This window comes from Aquarana catesbeiana, linkage group LG02 (assembly GCF_042186555.1).
Source record: "Aquarana catesbeiana isolate 2022-GZ linkage group LG02, ASM4218655v1, whole genome shotgun sequence".
Classification (NCBI taxonomy): Eukaryota; Metazoa; Chordata; class Amphibia; order Anura; family Ranidae; genus Aquarana; species Aquarana catesbeiana.
The window spans coordinates 197,886,870-197,910,094 of NC_133325.1; the positions used below are offsets into that span (position 1 = coordinate 197,886,870).

The 23,225-nt window shown below is 42.4% G+C and overlaps 1 protein-coding gene across 1 annotated transcript in view; it reads right to left on the reverse strand.

Moving 5' to 3' along the window:
* Nucleotides 1-23,225, reverse strand: part of GTF2F2 (general transcription factor IIF subunit 2) — a 458,542-nt gene that overhangs the window by 276,312 nt on the left and 159,005 nt on the right. The gene's annotated exons all lie outside the window — the stretch shown is intronic.

The following is a 23,225-nucleotide window of genomic DNA, read 5'->3' on the forward strand; positions in this document are numbered from 1 at the left end:
AGCCAATGAGGAGAGGGAGGGGGGGGGGGTGAGCCACGGCTCTGTGTGTCTTAAGGACGCATAGAGCAGGAGGGTCTAGAGCGAGCACGCGCCAATGGCCCCAGAGCAAGCGGCTTGCTATTGGGGGCACTGGCTGAAGAGGAGTAGCCAGGAGCATCAGCAGAGGACCCAAAAAAGGAGGAGGATCAGGGCTACAGGTATGACTTTTTTAATTTTGTTTTATGAAACTTTAATGTCACAACTCCATCAGGTTGCAAAATAAAATTGTGGATTTCTAGGCTGGAAGGGTCAAAACATAATTTTTCTGTAAATAGAACTGTTCCTCCAATGCAAACCTGTCATGACAAAAATAAAAAGAAGCTGTGATTGGTAAGTTCCTTCTAAAAATGCTATTTGATGGGATGCTATCCTAACCCCAAAGCAGTGAAAAGTACCGGTACATAAATAAGGGAAAGCAGAATGTTAGCAATTTCTATCTGCATATCTTTTTCAGATCAGTGACTCATAGGAGCCAAATAAGAGGGTCAGCATGGCAGCCAGGAAACTAGAATTTATAAAAAAAAGAATTCAGCAATGCTAGGCTTCATATTTCTCTTATCACAGTTTTCTATCCAACTCATAACAATAAACTTCTATTATCTGCTCCCTTTTGGTCTGTAAAACATACAAATGAAAGCATTTTGCTATATCTATTCAAAAAGTGCCAAAATACCTGTTGATCTAACCAAAAAAATCAAGCAAGCTGACAACTTGTGAACGTGCTGATAACAGTACAGCAAAGCAAAGGGCACAGGTTATCAGTTAGCATTATTCACAGCTATCTCTTTATAGAGTACAGACCACCACCAAGTAATGGGGAGGTGTTTTCTAGTCTTAGCCTTAGTCTTATGCCCTGTACACACGGTCGGATTTTCTGACGGAAAACGTGTGATAGGACCTTGTTGTCGGAAATTCCGACCGTGTGTGGGCTCCATCACACATTTTCCATCAGAATTTCTGACACACAAAGTTTGAGAGCTTGCTATAAAATTTTCCGACAACAAAATCCGTTGTCGGAAATTCCGATCGTGTGTACACAAATCCGACGCAAGTGCCACGCATGCTCAGAATAAATGAAGAGACAAAAGCTATTGGCTACTGCCCCGTTTATAGTCCCGACGTACGCGTTTTACGTCACCGCGTTCAGAACGATCGGATTTTCCGACAACTTTGTATGACCATGTGTATGCAAGACAAGTTTGAGCCAACATCCATCGGAAAAAATCCTAGGATTTTGTTGTCGGAATGTCCGAACAAAGTCCGACCGTGTGTACGGGGCATTAGTGTTGTCACTGTCGCTATGTGACAAAGGAAAATGCCTGACAGCTACCACATCTACGGACTGATATAAGCTGCAATATGTCATGTTTGTGTCTTTGATTTAGATACGGTTTATGTTCTATTGGAACCAGGTATGTTTGCATCAATAATACAGACAATATTGATTGCTGAATTGGTCAAAAGATTGGTTGCATAGCTACACAGTTAGCGATGCAAAAAAGAAAAAGAAAAAAAGAACGCTAAGACACATTATCACACTAAAACAGCAGTCTCACCTAGAAAAGCTAACAGTAGAAGAAAGTAGTCTGTTTTATGTAGAGAATATTTGGGCCTCATGCACATGGGCGAACTTAAGCATACACCCGTGTGAGGGCCGGGTTTACCCACACAGGATGCACAGGCAGTCCCATTCACGTCAATTGGGATGCAGCAGCTGCTAAGAAACTGTTTTGTGGGTGTGTGTCCCCAAATGCACACTGTCTGTGTCCAGTGACATGTGCATGCAGCATATGCTTAAAGAATATATTACCTCAACATTTCACATTCCTGATATGTGCCTGCTGTACTATGTACATGTATGAAAAAGTACCCTGTTCTCTTTGTATTGCTTCCTTTATGTGAAATCCCTGGTGTTCCTGCCAGTCCCTCTGCCTTCTTATTAAAAACTGACCACACTAAGCATGAGAGCTCAGTATGCTCAGTTTTCTTGGTGTGCTGGAACTCAGCCTGCTCTCCTCCTATGATTAGACGTGTACTGACAACACGCCCTACGCACAATCATTCACTGGGAAGATCAGTGTGCTGTTCTTTCTCCTCCCCTAACTCTCTAAGATCCTTATGCAGCTGTGTAAGTGTGCCCACTTACAAAGAAATGAAGGGTCTATAGTTTTTTAATAGGTGTTTTTTTTTAAATAAATAAGACAGAATATCAACCAAAAATCCAGACAAAAACACATGATATAAATGTTATAAATTGAGTCGCAGTTCTGTTGGCAAAACAAGTATTTGAACCCTCACCAACCAACAATAATTCTGGCTCCCACAGACTGGCTATAGTATGTGCTCATGTGGTACACAGATTAGTCCTGTCAATTTAAGAAGGTGCTCCTAACAACAATTCGTTATGTGTACAAAAGACACTGTCCACAGAATCTTTCTTCAAATCTTATGATCATGGGCAAGACCAAAGAGCTGTCAAAGGACATCACGGACAAGATTGTAGACCAGCACAAGGCTGGAATGGGCTACAAGACCAACAACAGGAAGCTTGGTGAGAAGGAGACAACCGTTGGAGCAATTATTCGCAAATGGAAGAAATACAAAATAACCATCAATCGCCCTCGTTCTGGAGCTTCATGCAAACACAATACGCTGCCATGGATTGAAATCCTGCAGCTCCTGCAAGGGCCCTCTCCTCAAGAAGGCACAGGTACAGGCCCATCTGAAGTTTGCCAATAATCATCTAAATTATTCAGAGAAGGACTGGGAGAAAGTGCCGTGGTCAGATGAGACTAAAATTGAGCTCTTTGGCATTAACTCGACTCGCAGTGTTTGGAGGAAGAAAAATGCTGACTATGACCCTAAGAACACCATTCCTACAGTCAAGCACTAAGGTGGAAAAATTATGCTTTGGGGCTGTTTCTCTGCTAAAGGTACAAGCTGACTTTGCCGCATAGAGGGGCCAATGGACAGGGCCATTTATTGTAAAATCTTGGATGAGAACCTTCTTTCCTCAGCGAGAACACTAAAGATGGGTAGTGGGTCTTCCAGCATGACAATGACCTAAAATATACTGCCAAGGCAACAAAAGGGTGGCTCAAGAAGAAGCACATTAAGGCCATGGAGTGGCCTAGCCAGTTTCCAGACCTTAATCCTATAGAAAATTTATGGAGGGAGCGGAAAATTCGAGTTGCCAAGCGAAAGGCAAGAAACCTTAAGCATGTAGAGAAGATCTGTAAAGAAGAGTGGACTAAAATCCCTCCCGAGATGTGTGCAAACCTGGTAACCAACTAAGAAACGTCTTACCACTGTGCTTGCCAACAAGTGTTTCCCTACCAAGTACTAAGTCATGTTTTGCTTGGGGATCAAATACTTATTTTACTCACTAAACTGCAACTCAATTTATAACATATGTATCATGTGTTTGTGTCTGGATTTTTGGTTGATATTCTGTCTCTAACACTTAAAATACACCTATGATTCTTTGTAAGTGGGCAAACTTACAAAATCTGAAAAGGCTCAAATAATTATTTTTCCACTGTGTGTGTGTATGTGTATATATATATATATATATATATATATATATATATATAGAAAAAAACTCATGGAGCGATGCTTGATGCCAAAAAGTTTTTTGAGTTTTTTCTATTATTTATGGTGGAGTTTTGGGAGTCCACCCTGACGGTGCCTTGATTGAACAAGGATATCAAGATAAGAGGGTAACCCACCTGATGTTCATTTATATATATATATATATATATATATATATACACATACACACACATACACACACATAAGTCTTGCCTTTCATTTCTATTTTACATTGAATGGGTTTCCTTACAAGGTAAGTCTTCACGTATATGTTTACGCTTGTGTAGATGAGGCCTTCATTGATAGAAAGAAGAAACGCGATGGCTTCCGATAAAGCTTCCTGCCTTGCTGTTACTCACAAAAAATAAAACAAAGAAGGCACTTCTAAGTGCAGTATGACAAGGATTTAATAAAAGAAAATGGTTAAAAACATTTACAGGCATCAAGCAAATAAGCAGAAGTCTGGCCAGTCTCCTGTCACAGTCCTTTGGCATGTCTCACAGCTGACTAGTGGTGTTGAGTGGAGATTCCGGAAGACAAGGGGACCGCCGTGCCTCCAAACCAGCGTGGAACGCAAGCAACCGGAAGTGACGTCAAGGGGGAAGTGGCGTGTTTTGGATAATGCGCAATAGCTCCTATTTCAAAACCATAGACCCTGGACAGGAGAGCGGTCTTATCTAGAGGCATGCGCGGGACAGAGGTAGCTTCTCCCACCAGAACGGAGGCAGAAGAGAGCCTGCTTCTCTTATGGAGTGCTGCTGAAGTGCATTACAGATCATTTGCCTACTGATTCCCTGTCCACATCTGGACTGTCCTTTCGCATTTCCGGACTAGAGGGTCTTCCTGCCAGAGCGACCTATACATATCTATTTTTTTTTTTGCTGCCTTACTGTTACACAGACCCAATGGATTCAAGGGGTTCTTTTAAAATGGAGTGTGAATTTTGCTATGAGTTTTCCATTATATTCTGCTGGAGTGGAGTGTGCACACTTGCGGCCTGCATTATATGGCCAATTCATAAATTTTAGGCCATGGTTTGTAGCCTGTGTTGCCCCATGGAGCTCTGCTTAAGGCACCAGAGAGGTCTCTATGGTTAGAGGAAAACTGGTAAAACGACCAGAAAGCCCCCCACCCCCCCTCCCCACCCGTTTTTTTTTTTTTTTTTTTTTTTAAACTTTCATTAATTTCTGCTGTGTTCCACCAACTTCAGACTCCCTAACCAGCAGAGCACAATGTACATATAACTGCGCTTTATAAATATCTGGCTTTTCAAATATACCACTGAATCTTTTGAGTTTCTATCTAATGTGATCTTTAATTACTCATAATGCTTCCCAGTAAGAGGTTTCTCAAAATGCAATTCAAATACCGAGAATCAAATAGTTTAATATTCTAAACAGGTAGATACTACATTTTACATTTAAATTGCTGTGTTTTAGACAGGCAAAAGGGAGCATTTACACACAACTTAATGTCTGTCTGCAGGATTTAAGTCTTGCTGCTGGGTGACTTCAAAAGGCAATCTAGAGTGATATGGATATCCTCTGCTGCAAATGCCCACCCAATGCTTTCTACAATAAAGGCAAGCCTTTCAAGTGAGGAGAGAGTTCTAACATCCAAGCAGTGAAAAATCATTAAAACCTCTTCCTGTGAAGAAAATGCCTTTCTGCGGAGGAGAACAGTCAACCCCTTTAAACCAGGTCATTACATCCATACCAAAGCTGGTAGAAAAACAACTGTTTATGCTACATATCAAGAGTCAACTTCTTATTCTTTACCTCCAGATGAACATAGACAAAGTGTTGTCATGGCACTGAAATAACAGACGCCTAACATTACTATTCACATATCACTAATCTTGTTAAAGCTTCACAGGTTGGAAAACGTAAATGACACATAATGGGGCTGATTTCAAGCATAAGAAAAATGGGGCAGTGGCCCATAGCAACTGATAAAGTATCACCTTTCCCTCTGTAACATGTCCTGGTGGGGGGTGGGGGGGGATTATGAAGGGAAGTATAAGTGTTGCCATGGTAACCCATTCAGGGTTTTTTGTTTTTTTTTCCCATACATAGCTTCTAGTATACCCTGAGAATACAAGCAGTACTTTGCATCCATACAGGTAGATACATTGCTGTACAAATAAAAGCCAATCATTCCAGTCTACTAGCCAGTAAGAAGCTTGTATTCCTATGATAATAGAAAGGATTACACAAATTCAGGCATCAAATATAATGAAATGAGTGCGTTTTAGACTCTTGAATGATGACCATCAAACATCTAGTTCATTAAAAATATTTCAGGAAAGTTTTGTAACATTACTAGTGGATCTTGCCATTATAGACATGCATGATGATTGTAGAATGGGGGTGGTAATCTAATTATGAAATTTAGAGTGTAAATAGGTTAGCATGAGAAGTGTGGTAAACATGCAGTAAAAAAATATCACCAGGCAACAAAACATATTGCATAAAATGAGTACCATATGGAAGAACACATATGTTTCAATACACGAAGAGCAATAATTTGCTTCGCGTACTTGAGGCTGAAATGAGACGGTACTGTCATTAAATGGAAAGCACCACCTAGCATAGCACCATGACGCTCTAAGACGTACATTTTGACCCACTCCCTGAGTCAACAATCCTATCTCCTTTGCTTCACTATTTGGTGGTGAGGCCATCCATCACAGTCATGGGAAAATAAGTTAAAAGGGAAGAAACCTGGAAGTTGGCACAGGGAGCCTGGGTCAAAATGCGTTTACCAGGCAGTCAGTATGCCATCCCAGTTAGCTGAACAAGACAGCAGAAGTTACATGTAAGCAACTAAAGGGGCTTGCTATTCCATGACAGCAGCACATCTAAAACCATCCAGTAATTGTAATAACACACACTGTCCTTCAGTAACCGATAACTATTTAGTTTTTATTTCTGCATCTACTGTTAAATGCTAAAAACCAGTATGCTATTGTTTGGGTAAGGCTTACAGTACAATAATAAAGTTAAAGCAGAGTTCAAGTTCCCCAAGTTTTTTTTTTTTCTAATACTCTAATTGGGTCCACTTTATATGCAATATTTAGTATTATTAATGTAGTTCTTTTTATTTATGTTTAAATAGTTTAAAACTAACCAGATCTCGAAAGCAGGCAGGGTCCATCTCTCCTGTGGGCATATGAAGCCCTCTTGCATCCATTTCCGGGATTCGTGCAGCAGGCTACCCTGCACGCACCTCCCGATCTCACGCCTGCGCATTAATGCTCCTTCTTCCTGACACATTGTCATAGCAAAGGCGGCGTCGGCAGAAGTTCCTGCCCAGGTTGCTATAGTAACCCCCCGTCGTGTCATTTCTGGTCAGGAAATAGCACAAGATTTCGGTATTAGGCACCCCCATGAACTGCTGGGATAGATGACACCAATATGCCAGGAGTCCATGAAAATCACCTATTTACCTCATCGCCTAGGCAGCCAAAGGTTCTACATTACATAGAAATTAAAGGTATTAAAGGTATTTAGGGAAAAAAAAAGGTTTGCCATTTAACATAGAAATGAGGATGGGCATTGGATATATTGAAAAAAATGAGTGGAACTCCACCTTAAGCACCATCAGTAATAAAACCTACTGGAAAAGTACATATTTAAATGCCACAAAACCACATACCCATAAGGCCTCATGCACACTAGACGTTTTTTGACGTTTTTACAGCAGCTGTTTTTGGCTGTAGACATTTTTTTCTACAGTCATTAAACTCTCCATCATATTATCCTATGTGTCCATGCACACATAGGCTGTTATCAGCCGTTTTGGGCAGTGGCGTTTTTGAGCAGTAAAAAAAAAAAGGAAAACTAGTGAGTTCTAAGAGATGTTTTTCAGCTGTAAAAAGCTCTAACTTTGATAAACGACGATAAACGCTCAAAAGCGTCGCTCATCAGTGTTTAACATTTTTGATCCATTAAAAATTTTTTTTTTTTTTTTTTGAAGAAAAAAAATACAATGCTAAAAAATGCTAACGTGGAAAAACGCTAGGAAGTGCTAATAAACTTTAAAAACCGCTATTGCAAAAAAGTTGAAAAAAGTTGAAATACACTGCAAAGCTACAGCCTGGGCACTGCAAAGCTACTGCCTTAGGCTCGGTTCACACAGGGACGACTTGTCAGGCGACCTAGTCGCCTGACAAGTCGCCTCCCGTTCTGTGCTATGGAACCGTTCTAAGGGGAGCGACGCAAGTCGCTCCGACTTAGAAAAAGGTTCCTGTACGACTTTGGGGGCGACTAAAGGGCGACTTGCATAGACTTCTATACAGAAGTCGTTTTGCAAGTCGCCCGGGCAGTCGTGTGCAGGTCGCCTCGGTGAGGCCTGCAAGTCGTGCCGCCTCTGGTGTGAACCAAGGCTAAGGCCACATGCACGCTGGGCGTTAAAAAAACGTTATAAAAAATGCCAGTAGCTTTGCAGTGAGTTTTTCAATGTTTTTCAATGTTTTTGCAATAGCGTTATTAGCGTTTTTCCGTGTTAGCATTTTTTAGCGTTTTTTTTTTTTAATTATTTATTTTTTTCAATGGATCAGAACTGTCTAAAACCGCTGATGAGATGTGTTTATCAGCATTAGAGCATTTTTACAGCTGAAAAACGTCTTTCAGAACCCACTAGTATGGGTTTTTTTTTACTGCTCAAAAACGCCACTGCCCAAAACTGCTGATAACAGCCTATGTGTGCATGGACACATAGGATAACATGATGGAGAGTTTAATAACTGTAGAAAAAAAACAGCTGCTGTAAAAATGTCAAAAAACATTCAGTGTGCATGAGGCCTAAATGTTAAGGATTTATAGAAGCAGACTGATTTAATAAGGGATCATTTACTATATGCCACCTGCTACCCCAGAGTTTTAGCATTAAGCAAGCAAAGGTGAAATATCCAGTATATTTTTTACCATATGAAACCGAATATAATTTTAAAGGCAAAATAAAGGCAAACTGCTAAAGGTATATAAATATATATATGTATGTGTTTATTGTACGTGCACTATTTTACCTGCCAAAATGTTATATTGTTTAGCCAACCTTACAATCAGCCGGAAACCACATCAAGATCCCAGACCTCCAAAGCAGGTAAGCAGCATAACATGGTCACGTGCCCAACTCTTGAACCTGCTGATTGGACAATGAAGGAGCAGCAGAATCTTGATGAGGTCAATTCTCTCTCTCCTCCTGTACGCATGTTTAAAGTGTTAGATTAATAGAACCGTTTAAAGAAAGAGAAGCCTAAGTGGACTTTGACAACTCTCTCCCAATTCATGTCTTGCTAACCAAGAGATTACAAAGGACTAAAATAGAGATGGAATTCAGCTACTTGAATAGCCATATGTTAGGTACACAATAAATGATGTTTTAGGCATACAGACCTTTAATAAAGTGTTTAGGACCTTTAAAAAAAAAAAAAAATTGATTTTTCCTACAGCTTACCTGTAAAATCCTTTTCTTGGAGTATATCATGGGACACAGAGCAGCCATAATAATTACCAATGTGAGCTATACGCCACCTGTGGGTGAATGGACACTGGAAGATCAATCAAACATGAAGTCCTACCCTATATAACCCCTCCTACACAGGACACACCTCAGTTTTGTAGCAAATAGGGGTGCAACGGATCAAAAAACTCACGGTTCGGATCGTTCCTCGGATCAGGAGTCACAGTTCGGATCATTTTCGGATCAACAAAAAGAAAATCTCCCCCACTGTAATATCCGTAATCTCCCCCACTGTAATAATATATTGGCAGAGTATTGGCAGCGTATTGCAGAGTAGCGGCAGGGTATTGCAGAGTAGTGGCAGAATAGTGGCAGAATAGTGGCAGGGCATTGTCAGGGTATTGCCAGGGCATGGCAGAGTATTGGCACTGCTGCCATCTGGTCTCTCCCCTCCACTGTACACATTAGTACACAGAGGGGAGAGAGGAACAGGCGTCATGACATGATGCCGGTTTGTTCACAAGTGATCGCTCCGTCATTTGATGAAGTGATCGCTCCGTCATTTGACGGAGTGATCACGTTTTAAACGGCCGCCGGGTGTACCAAGATGGCCGCTGTTCCGGAGCTAGGCCGAAGCTGGGGCCTTTCCTAAGGCCGAGGCGGCGGCGCTCCACGGAGAGCATGTGTGCAGATCCGTACAGGCTGAACCGTTCGGATCATGGATCGGTGACGATCCGTTGCACCCCTAGTAGCAAAGCAATGAAGATCCCACAAAAGACGGGAGGTACCTCTGTGTCCGGTGATGTACTCCAAGAAAAGTATTTTACAGGTTAAGCTGTAAGAAAAATGCTATTTTCTTTATCGTACATCACGGGACACAGAGCAGCCATAATAATTACTATGTGGGATGTCCTAAAGCAATGCCCCTGTGGGAAGGGAGACACAATCACAGAAACTCTCACCTGAGAAGGACTAATTCTGCTGCCTGTAACATACTGTGGTAAAAGCAATATTCTCCGTGGCTTGAATATCCATCTGGTAAAATTCTGTGAACATATAAACCAAAGACCATGTAGTGGCCTCAAAAACCGGAGCCACTGACACCTGATGGGGGATGGCCTAAAAGGGGTGGGGACCTTTCCCTTTTTTCAAGCCGTAGGCTTGAATAATTAACTGGTGAATCCAATGAAAAAATAGTTAACGTGGATGCCTCCTGCCCTTCCTGGGCTCTGCTGGCAGCCCAAACCAAGATTCCTGACCTGCGCTGACAATTCAAGTAAATCCTGACCGCCTGAATTATCTCCAGAGTATGCAGGGATCTTACTCCTGCCAACTGAGGATTAGAAAAGAAGGCAAAACACTGTCCTGATTCAAGTGAAAACCATAAACCACTGTAGGCAATAAAGATAGATGAGAACGCAACATCAAGACCAAGAACAGCTCCTTGCATGAGAGACCCGTCAGCTCTGACAATCCACTTGCTGCGGTGATAGTAACCAAAGAAGCCACCTTCTGAGTCACGGACTAACAAATGGTTCAAAAGGTGCTAAAAGGCACCAAAAAGGTGGCCTCTGCAAGGACAGTCAAGAGCAAACTCATGTCCCAAGGACACAAGAGTGGCTTGACAGGCGGGACTGAATGCGTTACATGCTTATGAAGTATGGATCAAAGCGTGAGAAACAACGGCCTCTGGGAAAAAAATGGATGGGGCGAACCTGAGCCCTAATGGTACTTAAAGTGTTTGTGAACCCATTTATAGAAGACTATGCCAGAGGGTGGTATAGCACACTATGTTTTAAAAAACCGAGTGTTCCAAATACCAATTTTGAGCTGTCTTCAGGCCGGTCACATTACTCTGGGCCACTTTACAGCTCCGATGGATGGCTTCTGCGGGAGGGGCCATGATCTCCCTCTGAAGTCAGCCAGGGAGATCACGTGGTCGCTCGTCTCCTCCGCAGAAGCCCTGTTTCGTAGCTGTAAATCGGCCGCCAGTCACGTGACCGGCCTGAAGACAGCTCAAAATTGCTATTTAGAACGCTAGTTTTTTAAAACAACTTTCATAGTGTGCTATGCCAGCCTCTAATAGAGGGGCTGGCAGTGACAATTTTTACATTTCTTTTTTTCAAGAATATCGGCGGAGCAGGGCGGAGACAGAATGAGATGAGGGGGCGAGAGGAGTGCAGAGGGGACAGCAACGTATGATGCAGGGACGAACTCTGACCACGGTGGTCAGGGCTGAGCAGCCCTGATTTTCGTGGTCAGCGCAGAGAGAGCATACAAGAAGTAGCAGATTCAGGGTTTTTTGTTTTTTCTTCACAGTTTAGAGGGGAAAAGATTACACAGCACAAGCACTGTGCTGTATAATCTGCTTTAAGGGACCAGGATCTGTATTTTTTTGGGGGTTAACAAACACTTTAAGGCCAATCTCCTTTCCTCTACCGACTGGAAAAAGGAAAAAGACTCCTACTCACATATCTGCAGGTGGCTCTACCTGGCTTCACCCCAGGCATAAAATATCTCCAAGTCCTGTAATTGAAGCTCCCTGAAGCCAGCTTCCAGGTGCTCAAACAGTGTGGAGATAACTGGGCCCAAGACCTTTAGGTCCAGCTGGACTGGAAGTGTCCAAGGCTATGTCAGTGTACCGAGGCCTCCTCGTCTTATTTGGCTAACACGATTATCTGTGTTACCACCTCACAGATTCAAAGATGCTGCAGTAGTCGAAACAGAGAGAAGGCGTCAATTAGGGAGAACTGGTGCCTAAGGTGTTACCAGTGCATCTACCCCTATTGCCAGTGGGACTCTCATCCCAGACACAACCTGTCCAACTTGTTGTAGAACTTGGAATCCAGTCGATCCACCTGCAGAGTTCCCCAACATTGGGGGATTGCTAAAATATGTCTCAGGAAGCAGGGAGCGCCTGGTCCCTGCATTAGTTGCTGATGACTGGAAACTCCCCTGCCTTTTCTCTATACCTGGAATATGTACTGGTGACAGAGACAGCACCTGTTGTTCTGCCCCAGACAGAATGTGGTTCACCTTCCTGAGCCGCACAACTCCTGGTGCTGCCCTGGTGATTAAAGCGGAGTTCCACCCAAAAGTGGAACTTCTGCTTTAAGTAACCCTCCCCCCTTACATGCCACATCTGGCATGTAATTTTTGGGGGGGGGGAGTGGGTAACTACTTTAGAGTGGGACTTCCTCCTTCCGCCCACGGATCCGCCTAGGCGACTCCTCCTTTCCCCTAGGCGGTCTCTCCCTCTCGGCAATCTTCTTGGACACGTGACAGGTCCCAGAAGATTCCCTGTCCACTGGGAGAGCGCAGCGTGACTCACGCATGTGCAATGTGCGCCCGGCCGTGGAGCCGCAAGCTGTCACGGCCGGGTGCCCACAGTTTGAAAGGATGCACCGAGGAGAGAAGAGGGAGAGAAGCGGGGCTCCGTGTGGCCGCATCGCTGGACCATGGAACAGGTAAGTGTCTGTTTATTAAAAGTCAGCAGCTAAACTTTTTGTAGCTTTTTGGAACTCCGCTTTAATATATGCCACTGTAGAGGCATTGTTGGATAGAATCTACAACTGCTTCATTCAATAATCCAGAGCCAGGTGTACTGGCCAAAAGTTTGAGGATATTGCAGGGCAGTATACTCTCCTGTGGAGACCAAGTCCACTGAACTGTAGTCACCTTCAAACCAACTGGAAAGACTAGCACTAGTGGTTATTATCTTCCGAACTCCTGAAAGGAAGAATTTCACCTTCTCCAGATTCTGAACCATCAACCACCAATTTAGCTCTGCAATACCCCGGGAACAAAGTCCTCCAGCAACCCAATGCTTGGATCCTCATGTTCCAGAATGTTCATCTATAAAAGACCTGGAGTAGGACTGTATCAAGAAATGTATCGAAGGAAAAACTGGAACTGACTGCTTCCCGAGCAAAAAATATTGAGGTATACCAAGATTGGCACCCCCTGCATTTTCAGTAAGTCCAGCACCGGGGCTGGGAGCTTTATGAACCCTCGGATCTGTGGCCAGCCCAAAGAGCAGAGTCACAAAAATAAAAAAGAAGAATTTGGACTGCAATTGCAAATATCCTTGATGTGCCTGGAAAAAAAAAAGCAACACCTGAAGATATGTGTCATTGATGACTATGGACCCCGAAATCTACCTCTCACAGAGAGGTCAACACTAAATGGACAGAGCCTATCTGAAACAGAAGAACAAAGGACGTCCAGCGGCTTAAGATCTAAGCTAGACCTTATGTCCCCATTTGGTTTTGGGACCGCTACTGGTTGAGTTTTCTTTTTCTTTTTTAATAATGAGCCCATACCTTCTGCTCCAAGAGTCAAATGTTCCAAGGCAAAAGACTGACCACTCTGTGGAAGACGTAGAAGGCACCTAACCTACCAAGCTTCTGCTGGATGAAGCAAACCACCTTTAGAGACTGCCCTAAGATCTCCTGGCATGAGATACTCTCAAAACACAGCAGCCTCAGACGCCTCCCCTCACACAGGTGGGGAAAGCGTACAGCATCCGGTATTCCCGGGACAGTCTCCCACCCATATACTAACCAATAATAATAATAATGTTTCTGAAAAAGAACATTTCCAACCCCCGTATTTTCAACATTATTTGCACTCCCTCACAGTTTCTTATTCCTCTGCAGCCGGCGAGAAAACCTGGATCTTTCAGGTATAAAGGAGGATGTGACGCACTCCCTTGTGACATTGCCGGGGCCAAGCAGCCTATTGCTAAGCCCAAGCATGGTCACATGGGAAGTGGAGTGATATTACTGCTTTGTGGGTTGATAACAAGATCGATCCTGGCTGTGAAGAAGCACAGAGCTGTGAGACAGCGCAGATTGGGTGAGTTTATGAACATCTGGTTTGCTCTTGCCACAAAAAGTTATTTTACCATGTATAGGATGTGTCTTTTCAACACACTAATCAAGCACAATTTAGGAATTGTTAAATGCAGATCATAAAATGAATGCTGGTTGTTGGCTTAAACAGCTGTTATGGGGAGTTTAACAAATAGTATTACAGCCTTCCCATTAACAAATACTGTAGGTTTTTTTATATCCCCAAATGGTACTTCAAAAACACCGCCCTTACAATTGCTTTGTAAGCACTGTCACAATGTAATGTAAAGCGGATCACCCTCCTATGTGGTGAGTTCTGCTTTTAAGTCTCTCCCCCCACCCCCCCAATGCTGAAAGCAAATTTCTTTGGGGAGGGAGTGATTACATAATTTTGTAAGTTACCTGCTCCCACCTCTGCTGGAATCACCTAGTAAGTTGCCCTCCCCCGCCCCCCTTCTCCTTCCTGCTCACAACCTCTTGGGACACGACACAGGTCCCAAGAGGCTGTGAGAGCATTCACAAAGAGCATTGTTAAGCCAGCTGTGAAGCCGCAAAGGAGTCATAGTCAGCCTCTCACACTAGACATGCTGAGGACCCAAAGACCAGCCAATAAATGGCTCAGGTGAGGACGGTGCTGGATCCTTGGAAAGGTAAGTATACTTGTATTAAAAGTCAGCAGCTACAGTATTTGTAGCTGTTGACTTTTTTCTTTTTTTTTTACTACAGACTGAAGAATATCTTTAATAAAAATGTGACATTAACATTCATCAATCAGCAGCTTAACATAGTGGTCCCCAAATTACAGCCCTTTGCTTGTCTTTACCCCGCACTTGGGACACTAATCCTCCACTGAAACCAATGATGAAGCATGATTTCTCCAAGTGACACCAACAATGGGCACAATTTCTCCCACTTACAGCACTGACGGGGAACGGTTTCTCCCACCAACAAGCCATTCCTTCCACTAATGGCAACAATAGGGTGCAATTACTCCCAATTACAACAACAATGGAGCACCAATCCACCCTCTTATAACAATGATGGGGAATTCATCCCTCCACTGACACCAATAATGGGATATACAGTGGGGACGGAAAGTATTCAGACCCCCTTAAATTTTTCACTCTATTATATTGCAGCCATTTGCTAAAATCATTTAAGTTCATTTTTTTCCTCATTAATGTACACACAGCACCCCATATTGACAGAAAAACACAGAATTGTTGACATTTTTGCAGATTTATTAAAAAAGAAAAACTGAAATATCACATGGTTCTAAGTATTCAGACCCTTTGCTGTGACACTCATATATTTAGGTGCTGTCCATTTCTTCTGATGATCCTTGAGATGGTTCTACACCTTCATTTGAGTCCAGCTGTGTTTGATTATACTGATTGGACTTGATTAGGAAAGCCACACACCTGTCTATATAAGACCTTACAGCTCACAGTGCATGTCAGAGCAAGTGAGAATCATGAGATCAAAGGAACTGCCTGAAGAGCTCAGAGACAGAATTGTGGCGAGGCACAGATCTGGCCAAGGTTACAAAAAAATTTCTGCTGCACTTAAGGTTCCTAAGAGCACAGTGGCCTCCATAACCCTTAAATGGAAGACGTTTGGGACGACCAAAACCCTTCCTAGAGCTGGCCGTCCGGCCAAACTGAGCTATCGGGGGAGAAGAGCCTTGGTGAGAGAGGTAAAGAAAAACCTAAAGATCACTGTGGCTGAGCTCCAGAGATGCAGTCGGGAGATGGGGGAAAGTTGTAGAAAGTCAACAATCCCTGCAGCCCTACACCAGTAGGGGCTTTATGGCAGAGTGGCTCGATGGAAGCCTCACCTCAGTGCAAGACACATGAAAGCCCGCATGGAGTTTGCTAAAAAAAAAACAAACACCTGAAGGACTCCAAGATGGTGAGAAATAAGATTCTCTGGTCTGATGAGACTAAGATAGAACTTTTTGGCCTTAATTCTAAGTGGTATGTGTGGAGAAAACCAGGCACTGCTCATCACCTGTCCAATACAGTCCCAACAGTGAAGCATGGTGGTGGCAGCATCATGCTGTGGGGGTGTTTTTCAGCTGCAGGGACAGGATGACTGGTTGTAATCGAGGGAAACATGAATAGTACAGGGATATCCTGGATGAAAACCTTCTCCAGAGTTCTCAGGACCTCAGACTGGGCCGAAGGTTTACCTTCCAACAAGACAATGACCCTAAGCACAAAGCTAAAATAACGAAGGAGTGGCTTCACAACAACTCCGTGACTGTTCTTGAATGGCCCAGCCAGAGCCCTGACTTAAACCCAATTGAGCATCTCTGGAGAGACCTAAAAATGGCTGTCCACCAATGTTTACCATCCAACCTGACAGAACTGGAGAGGATCTGCAAGGAGGAATGGCAGAGAATCCCCAAATCCAGATGTGAAAAACGTGTTGCATCTTTCTCAAAAAGACCCATGGCAGTATTAGATCAAAAGGGTGCTTCTACTAAATACTGAGCAAAGGGTCTGAATACTTAGGACCATGTGAGATTTCAGTTTTTCTTTTCTAATAAATCTTCAAAAATGTCAACAATTCTGTGTTTTTCTGTCAATATGGGGTGCTGTGTGTACATTAATGAGGAAAAAAATGAACTTAAATGATTTTAGCAAATGGCTGCAATATAACAAAGAGTGAAAAATGTAAGGGGGTCTGAATACTTTCCGTCCCCACTGTATGTATTATTTACACTGCTCACAGATGCTAGGTCTTTTTTTTTTTTTTTTTTTTTAATTTCACACTGACCACCAACCTAGCACATTTTTTCATATGAATGACACCACTGAGCCTCAAGGCATTGTTTTATTTCACCGACAACTGCCATTTTCTACATCCGCTGGCCACAGTCTGGCACCACTAAAGTCTGAAGAACAATGTACTAGCTCTTTGCTTAAAAAAAAAAAAAGTTTGGGGACCCCTGGTTCTAGCAAAATAACTGGTCACAATACCTTGCTTTATTAATGTATCAGAGAGCTGTTAGGTAATAAACATGAGAAAGACAACTCACTATTACCAAACTACAAAAGACCCATGGGGCAACTTAAATGCAGCAAAGCAGTCGAGAACCAAACATATGGGTCTAAAGCCGTGATCCTCAACTCCTGTCCTCAGGACCCACTAACAGGCCAGGTTTGCAAGATAACTGAAATACATCACAGATGATACAATTTTCTGCTCAGTGATTTCAGTATTCTAGTCTGCATCTTCCCAAGGTAATTCTTAAAATCTGGCCTGTTAGTGGGACCGGAGGACAGGAGTTGAGAACCACTGGTCTACAGAGTAGCACCATTGATGCAACAGATACAACCTGAATAGTAAAATTATATTATATACCATTCAAGGATTGAGAATTATAGCAGATATTATAAGTTCTGCTTTTCAAGAACATATCTAATATGTTATAAATAAAATGGCTTCATTATTCTGTGCATTAATGAGAGCAATTAAAATGAAAAGCAGTGCTAAATTATACATGCTCCCAATTAGTTCTCTTGGGCAGGTAAGAAGCTGTAAAGGAAATTCAGAAATGGTGCATTAATGATTCTGCATTTGGGATACAATAATGTATTCCTATTAATTAAACTGTCATAAAATAGGGTCTGAAGTTGATGTGAAATGATTTGAGAGAGTGTCCACAGACAGTAATGAAGAATATAATCAGCAAGGCAAATGGAAACATGATGGAAGATGTTCATGAAAGAAAGGCTTACAAATTATGACATTTTTATGAACAACATTACAAATGCAGCTTGACAGTTAATTATTTCATCATAAGTAAGCCTAGTTGCGTGCAATGTTAGAACCCAAAGTTGGTCAAAGACCTAAAATGCTTGCTGGACAAGTCAGAAGCAATCCATCTCAGACTGAGGGGGTGTGGGTGAAGGGGTTGATGTGCACATGCTTGATCACATGGCTATACTTTAATTAGGCCTCATGCACACTGGAAGTTATGAAAAACCCAGTAGCGTTAGCTGTAGAAAGCTGTAGCTGTAGAGTGAGTTTTTCAGCGGTTGTTAGCGTATTTTAGCAAAACTATACTCCCATAAAAGTTTATGGCTCAAAAACGCTGATGAACTCTGATGAACTCTGCTTTAAGGACTCTACTTATAAAACATCGAGAAGTGATTTGAAGAACAGATAAAGTGCTTGAGAAGATGGAAAGCAATTACTTATTTTAAAAATGGTATCAAATATTAGTAAAAAAAAAAAAAAAAAAACTAAAAAACACAGAGTTAACCTTTAATAAATAAATAAACAAATAAATAAAAGTGACAGTAGGTGTGGGGAGGAGATCCCCTGCCTGCTGTCATGGAGATGGGGGAGGGGGTACAACTGCAGGTAAATGCAATGTACAACTGTAAGTGATCGCTGTGCCAGGAGTGTTGGAATTTTAAAACAACAAAAAACATGCATTTACAAGTGGCAGAAAAACGGCTCGTGGTAAAAGGAGCCCGACACTCTTCTCCACAAGACTCCTGCCCAAAAAAATAAAACTACTAAGGATTCTACAAACCTATAGGATTCATGAGCCATTACCCTTACAATATTGTGATACCTTTTTTTTTTTTTAACATTGTGTTTATAAGGCCTCATGCCCACTGGACATTATAAAAACACAAGTAGCGTCACTGAGGCCTAAGAGAGAAAATCATAAAATATAGTTACACAGTAGGTGAGGTTAAAAAAAGGCACAAGTCCATCAAGTCCAACCTATGTGTGTGTGATTATATGTCAGTATTTTTTTTTTACAGAAAAACGCTGTTGTTTATTTAAGAGTACACACTTACAGATCATATATTACATTGACATGTGTGAAAATGCATAACATTGAATAAGATAAAGTATATAGCTATCTCGACCTTTATGGTCAACATAAACAAAACATATGCAGACAATTATTTGTAGTGTTTGGGCATATGGTTACATGTTACATTAAATAAGTATGGTATCACCGTATCATTCTGTATATTGAATAATTAATCTTCTGGAATTGCTTCAGTTAGTGTGTTGCACGTGGTTGCATTGTTCAACCAGGAATCCCATATTTTCCCATACTTAGATGGGCAGCCCCTATGGGCATATATTTCTTTCTTGTATGGTAAGACATTATTAACGGCAGCTAACCATTCCTGGAGTGTTGGTGGGTCCATTCTCAGCCATTTTCTAGCTATGAGCAATCTGGCTATAAACAGCGTTTCCTTTAGAAATATGGCGTGGAATTTATCTGAGTCTGGATCTGGGAATATTCCCAATATGTATTGCTTGGGGCATAGTCTAAGGGGGATCCCATTTCATCATGTATGAATCGCACTATGTGGGACCAATAGTCATGTATAACCGGCAATGACCATATGAGATGGAAAAAGGAGCTAGAGGGGCTGTCGAATCTGGGGCAAAGAGGACTATGATTGGGTTTGAATCTAACCATTCGGGCGGGGGTCAAATATGACCTATGTAAAATGTAAAGTTGAGTGAGGCAATCGGAGAGTCTGGTGGACACGGTTTTACAGTTGTCCAGCGCATCCTCCCACTCATCATCCTCCAGCTCCCCCACATCTCCAGCCCATCGATTTTTCAATCCATAAGCAATTTTCACAGCCGTAGGCCGAAGCAGAGAGATATAAAATGTTGAGATAAGTTTGGAGGAATCTTGCCCCCTTATAATATTGAGGATATCCAATTGTTCTAGATTAGGAGGGTTATCGTGAAACTGGGCCTGAAGAGCGTGACGGAGCTGGAGGTATCTGAAATGCATGGAATTGGGAAGGGTAAATTCATCCTTTAGTTGTTGGAAGGATTTCAGTATGTTTTCCCTGTAAACGTCTGAAAGAGTCCTCACCCCCTAACAACCCACATTCCATGGTCTGGCAGAGATAAAAGTTCCTTTAAACCTGGATTGTCCCAGAGTGGTGTGTGTGAATGTGTATGTGGCGCATTTAATCTACGTCTTATCACTGCCCATACTTTGCAATGAGTATACAGTAAGCCTGCACATTTTCCCGACGTCCAGGAATCTACGGGGTCTCTAAAGATAATTTGAAATGGGTGGGTGTATAATCGGGTATATTGGGAGCAGAGCAGGGTCATATAACGTTCTCGGTCACATTTGTCTATGTAGTAAAAGTGCGATAGTTGCGCTGCCAAATAGTATAGATTGAAATCAGGTAAAGCTGTGCCGCCCAGGTCCGTGGGGTTTTTTAATACTTGCCAAGATAATTTATGTCGAGCCTTCCCCCACACAAATGAATTTAGAATTTTTTCTATTGTTTTAAAGAACCTAAGTGGTAGATACACTACCGTTCAAAAGTTTGGGGTCACCCAAACAATTTTGTGTTTTCCATGAAAAGTCACACCTTATTCACCACCATACGTTGTGAAATGAATAGAAAATAGAGTCAAGACATTGACAAGGTTAGAAATAATGATTTGTATTTGAAATAACATTGTTTTTACATCAAACTTTGCTTTCATCAAAGAATCCTCCTTTTGCAGCAATTACAGCATTGCACACCTTTGGCATCCGTCCACAACACTTTTTTCCAGTCTTCCTCTGTCCAATGTCTGTGTTCTTTTGCCCATCTTAATCTTTTTCTTTTATTGGCCAGTCTCAGATATGGCTTTTTCTTTGCCACTCTGCCCTGAAGCCCAAAATCCCGCAGCCGCCTCTTCACTGTAGATGTTGACACTGGTGTTTTGCGGGTACTATTTAATGAAGATGCCAGTTGGGGACCTGTGAGGCGTCTGTTTCTCAAACTAGAGACTCTAATGTGCTTATCTTCTTGCTTAGTTGTGCAACGCGGCCTCCCACTTCTTTTTCTACTCTGGTTAGAGCCTGTTTGTGCTGTCCTCTGAAGGGAGTAGTACACACCGTTGTAGGAAATCTTCAATTTCTTTGCAATTTCTCGCATGGAATAGCCTTCATTTCTAAGAACAAGAATAGACTGTCGAGTTTCAGATGAAAGTTCTCTTTTTCTGGCCATTTTGAGCGTTTAATTGACCCCACAAATGTGATGCTCCAGAAACTCAATCTGCTCACAGGAAGGTCAGTTTTGTAGCTTCTGGAAGGAGCTAGACTGTTTTTAGATGTGTGAACATGATTGCACAAGGGTTTGCTAATCATCAATTAGCCTTCTGAGCCAATAAGCAAACACATTGTACCATTAGAACACTGGAGTGATAGTTGCTGGAAATGGGCCTCTATACACCTATGTAGATATTGCACCAAAAACTAGACATTTGCAGTTAGAATAGTCATTTACCACATTAGCAATGTATAGAGTATATTTGTTTAAAGTTAGGACTAGTTTAAAGTTAGCTTCATTTAAAAGTACAGTGCTTTTCCTTCAAAAATAAGGACATTTCAATGTGACCCCAAACTTTTGAACGGTAGTGTATATCGGGGCGTGCCAAAAAACATACAGGAATTTGGGGAGCAAAACCATTTTTATAAGATTCACACGTCCCATAACCCCCAAGGGGTGTTTAGCCCAAATCTGAGTTTTATTTTTCAAGGTTGTGAGCAAAGGCTCTATATTATGTTTGGTGTATTCTGTGGGAGTACGAGTGATATTAATCCCCAAGTATTTCATGTTACTATCGTAAGGGGGGAAGAGGCTTGGTTTTGCGTGGGTGCACCTATGTCTATAGGGAGGATTTGAGATTTGTCCCAATTTATTTTAAGGCCCGAGTATTTCCCGAATGTTCGTATGGTCTCTAGTGCTGCTTTCAAAGAGGGGCCAGAGTCCGATAGATACAGCAGCATGTCATCTGCGTAGAGACTAATTGTCTCCACCAGATCTCCTCTTCGCAGACCTGTAATACCCGGGTGTGACCTCAGTGAAGCCGCAAGAGGCTCCACCGCTAGGGCATAGAGTAGGGGAGATAGTGGACACCCCTGACGCGTTCCCCTTGAAAGGGGGAAGGCGTCTGAGACCCTCCTGTTAACCAAGATCCTGGCGCTGGGATTTTGGTACATTAATTGGACCCATCTAATGAATTTCGGTCCGAATCCAAATTTTGCTAAGCATTGCCAAAGGAAGGTCCACTCGACGGAGTCAAATGCCTTTGCGGCATCTAGGGACACCACGACTCTGAATCCCATTTGGTCATGCTGAGCTTGTATGTTCATATGTAATCTACGAAGGTTATGGGCTGTGTTTTTTGTGGGCATAAACCCGTTTGATCCGGGTGGATTAAGGTGAGGATTACTTTATTTAGGCACAATGCCAGGATCTTGGCTAAGATTTTTATGTCCAGCTGAAGAAGTGATATGGGGCGATATGATTCCGGGATTTCTAAATTTTTACCAGGTTTGGGTATGAGCACTATATAAGCTTCGGTCATAGAGTGAGGGATAGATCCAGATTTAAACATGTGGGAAAATATCTTGTGCAATCTAGGGACAATGTTGTCTATGTATGTTTTATAGAATTCTAGGGGGAGGCCGTCGGACCCAGGTGCTTTCGAAACTTTAAGATGGGATATCGCTTCAATAATATCATCCGTAGAAATTGGGGCCTCCAGCATTTCAATGTGTGGTTGGGACAATGTAGGTAGTTCTACAGTTGCTAAAAGTGTCCCCGCATCCCTATTACTATCATCAACCGTGGAAGCGTACAATGATGAGAAATAAGAACGAAATTCTCCCGCTACTCTATCAGGTTCAGTGATCAGTTCACCATTAGTGCCCCTAAGGGATACCACTGTGGGTGGTCTAAGATCCATATGGGCCAAATATGCCAGGAGGCGTCCCGCCCTCTCTCCACATTCATACAGCCTCTGTTTGGTATAAAATATATTCCTCTCCGCTTTTTCAAAGTGCAGGTTGGACACTATACGGCTTTGTTGTTTTAGTCGGTCGGCGTTAAGGGAAGTGGGGTTAGAGGAAAATTCCCTCTCTATGACTGTCAAGGCTTGTTCTGTCTGTTGAATTGCATGGGAGGATGTTTTCTTATATCTATTTATACGTTGGACGAGCGTCACGCGGGCATGGGATTTAAAAGAGTCCCACACTATTTCAAGAGGTGCTGAATTTCTGTTATTTTGGAAAAATATGTCCCATTCAACCCCAATCTCATCTATTCCCGGGACTACCGATAGCCAGAAGGGGTTAAGTTTCCATGTGTATGTGTTAGGCGGGGATTCGAGTTTGAGTACAACCCAATATGGAGCATGATCCGACAATGTGCAAGGGTAAAAGCCCACTTCCTCCAACACAGGAAGAAGGGAGCGGGATATTAA